We start from the raw sequence: 3,809 nt of genomic DNA on the forward strand, positions 1-3,809 counted from the left end.
TCATAACCCAAAAATCTTTAGTACTTTGTGATGCAAGCCACATAGCTTAAAGGATTGAAGAGAGCCAAGGTTAACAGCCACGTGGTCACGCTGATTCGTCTACTTTTGTAAGTACGGGGTCCAGCTGCCGACTCTATGGCTAACAACTTTGCAAAGTTCTACACTAACACCCACGGCTGCATAGGCTATGTGGGCCTGTCTACTTATATAAAAAAGTAGCACGTCTGCTGCTAGTCTAGATGTCAAAGGTTAGGTGTGAACAAAAGAAGCAAAGATGAAGAAAAGCGAAGGAAGCAAGTTTATTAAATTTGCTAGCAAAATTGATAAACAACTAGCAAATGTCGAAGGATTTGAAGCAAAGAAAAAAGCAACACGAAAAACAAAGAAAATCCTAAAGGCTACCTAGAAGACTTCTCTTTAGCAGCTTAGACATCCCACGACTACTCAGTTGCCACAGCTTCAGCAGCTGCGACACTCTTAGCAGCGACTTTATCCGGCATTTCACCTTTAGCTCCCCTAGCCTAGGCACCAACTTATCTGACTACTTCACCAATGGAAGCCTCGAAAGTAAAGGCAAGCAAGTCGTTTTCAAAGTCTTTTCCAACAAACTCGAAGTCAGACGGCCTACAAAAGAGATTATTTACATAACCCAGCTTGTAGAAATCAGCCTGACTCTGAACAAGTGAAATCTCGAGTCCAACCTTTTCACCCCTCCAACAGCTTGTTCTGCTTAAGGAGACCAACATGGACGCGCTGCAACTCATCCACTTCATTTTTTAGACTTTCATTGATCTTCAGTGTACCTTGGAGTTCCAACACTTGGGGTTCAAGCCTGTCAATGACCTTCTTGAAGTGGGTCACTTGATTATAAGCAGCAATTAGCTCCTTATCCTTTGCATAAGCAGCGGAATGAAACTCAGAGACGACACACTCAAGATCTTGAATTTGAAGTATATAACATCCAATTTCCTTATCTGCACTTTCAAACTGAACTTGGATCGCATTAAGCCTAGTCTTCAAATCAATGATCTCTTAGCGAGCGGTCTTAAGCTGCAAAGAAATGGGCGTAGAGATATTAGACCCCTTCAAAGCAACGAACATTACAAGAAAATAGCTCATTTACCACATCAATTTTACCACAAACATTATGTGCCTGTTATAAAAAGTGACCATTTACCACGGACTTAATTAGCATGTTGTGGATAACAATGTTTTACAACAGGTAAGTAATGACCCGTTATAATAAAATAATTTACTACCACGATCTTAATCAATATGTTGTGAAATATTAAACCACCACATGTATTAACCGTGGTCAATATTGTTAGTAATCACACCAAATTTTTTTATTTACCACAAACATTAATTGTGATGCAATTACGCACTTTACTTTAAAAAATAAATAAAAACTAGAAGGCGGGACTAGAAAGTTTTCGAAAATTTCCCAAAATTTGATATCTTTCAAATTTCACACTACCAAAAACAGACGCGAGAAGCTACTTCCCTCGCTGCAAATAAACAGACCGACAGCGTCCTTCTAGTGGAAATCGAAACCGTCGTCAAAATCAAAGCCCTCAAAAAGGTTTTTTTTTTTTATTCCCTTTTTAATTGTTATCTTTAATTCATGTTTCTGATGCATAAATCCGTCAGTTTTTCCTGTAATTCTCTTTCAGAGCCCCCAACAGAGGAAACGCTCTTACTTACATCTCTCTTCGATCTTTAGGTATTATCGCAATTCCTCTCTCAATTGGTGCTATAGCATTTCTTAAAATTAGATTTAGGGTTGGGTAAACTGATTTTAAGGATTTTGATTATACTTTGCGGTCTGATTTTGTTTGATATAGTCTCGTGTTTGGTTTAGATGTAAGGCCTGAAGCTTTTCGAGATGAATCTTAACCAATGAGGTCTAAGCAAACCCTAGCAGTCGTCGCATCATGCTTCCGTCTTCGCAATGCCAAAGTTCACGCCGACCATCGGGAACTAGATGCAATGTGCGGCCCTGTTATGGGAAAGATCTCCCTCAGGTAGTCCTGCTTTCATTTTCAATTTTGATGTCCTTGAAGACTCAACGATGCTATATTTTTGTTTCCCCAATTTTTTTGCCATTTTGTAAAGGAACCGCTATTATGTGACTAATAGAAGTAGAAAAGAAGGAAAAACGGGTTGAAATTTGGTTTATGCTGCCAGTATAGATGTTTTTGCAATTGGCTGGGTTATGCAGAGAAGGGAAATGTCGGATTTATTCTTGCTGAAGGAGGTATGAATTAGGGAAATTCTGAGGTTCTTAGCTTGAATTTGATATGTTATTGTTCCTTTTGAGCGTGGCCTGATAGAATTGGATTTAGATTTATTATGTAGTTTCATTTTTTAAAGAACAATTTTTATCAGTATGGGGACGCAGGTCTGTTGTTCTTTAAATACAAATTTCGTCGCCTAATCTGTTATTAGTTTAAAGGTCTTAATGCCTCTTTTTCTTTTACTGTTGCTTTTGTTAATTCAGGGTTATACAATTTGCAAGTTACTAATGAATTATATTTGATACAATACAAGGGTACAACAATAAATCTGTACGGTTCAATAATAATTTGGATTGTGATGATTCCTTTTATAATCTTGTGACTTGACATCATTGTGTGAAATGTAGGTAAAAATGGCCCATGAAGATTAACAATTAACACAACGACGCCAACTCTTTCACTTCACTGCTTTCTGAGAGCTCTCTCAGGTACTACCGCTCTATTTCTCTACGAACCTCTACTCATTTGTTTGCATACACTATTCGAACCCTAAGTTCTGTATTTACTCCATTCATTGTATATGCAATGTTAATTTGACACTCATGCTCTTGTCAAAGTTGTTCAGTATATTTGTTTGAGTCTTTATTGGTTAATTTTTGGCTTCTTGTATGGATTGTTGGAGACTCGTACATTTGTTCAAGTCTTTACTGGTTAACTTTTGGCTTCAAGTTTTGTATATCTATTCACTTGTCTTGATTGAGAGAAAATATATATTCCCACATGTAGATCTATATGCTTATGTCCATGCAGATAGCGAGAGGCAACAATTGTTGAGGCTCAAGCATTAGGGGCAATAGTTGACTCTGAAGGTCCTTTGTTTGGAGATGTCCAAAGAAATGTGAAGTCTTCAAGAGACAATGTTCTTGTTATTAGAGGCGTATTTGATATTTTGTGGGTAGTTTGGTTTTTCTTAGTATAACATATTGATTTTGTTGTTAGCTTTAGCGTATAGTTTGTAATATTTGAATCATGATTTTTAATAAAATTATTAAATCGTAGTAAATGTGCAATTTTGTGTATAAATAATATATATATATATATATATATATATGGTAAATGATTTTATATTTTTGGAAATTTTTGGAAATTTTGTATAACGGGCTTTAGACGTGGCCAATTTGTAATCCACAATGGCCATAGTGCACGTGGTTTTAGATTCCAATTTACCATGGTCACAATCTGTGGTTATATCACATTTGACAACGGGCAGAGCCCGTGGTAGAAGATGAGACTTTTTATCACATCCAGATTACTAACGGACGCAGTACCCTTGGTGGATTACAATCTATCATGGGCATTCATCATGGTAGATGAACTTTTTTCTACTAGTGGAACTCAGACTTCAACCTCTTGATCTTCTCAGTCGAGGAATAAGCTTTGGCTGCCATGGTCTGTGCCACCTCCTTTGCAGCCTTGGTATCCTCTTGGTCAAGAAGAATATACTCAGCTGCCAGAATCACCATTTTCTGCATCATAGCAGGCATAGCAGTTTTCCTATATTCGGTCGTATGC

General features: G+C 37.3%; 1 long non-coding RNA gene across 2 annotated transcripts; it reads left to right on the forward strand.

Moving 5' to 3' along the window:
* Positions 1-1,521: 1,521 nt before the first annotated feature.
* LOC137717823 (uncharacterized) lies at positions 1,522-3,300 on the forward strand. Of its 2 annotated transcripts, XR_011065877.1 has the most exons (5): positions 1,522-1,582; positions 1,674-1,723; positions 1,862-2,024; positions 2,645-2,725; positions 3,048-3,300. It is a non-coding gene; the product is annotated as an uncharacterized lncRNA (long non-coding RNA). The 2 variants fall into 2 exon arrangements; XR_011065845.1 differs by lacking the exons at positions 2,645-2,725; positions 3,048-3,300 and having other exon boundaries at positions 1,862-2,562.
* The last annotated feature ends 509 nt before the right edge of the window (positions 3,301-3,809 follow it).

This window comes from Pyrus communis, chromosome 1 (assembly GCF_963583255.1).
Source record: "Pyrus communis chromosome 1, drPyrComm1.1, whole genome shotgun sequence".
Lineage (NCBI taxonomy): Eukaryota > Viridiplantae > Streptophyta > Magnoliopsida > Rosales > Rosaceae > Pyrus > Pyrus communis.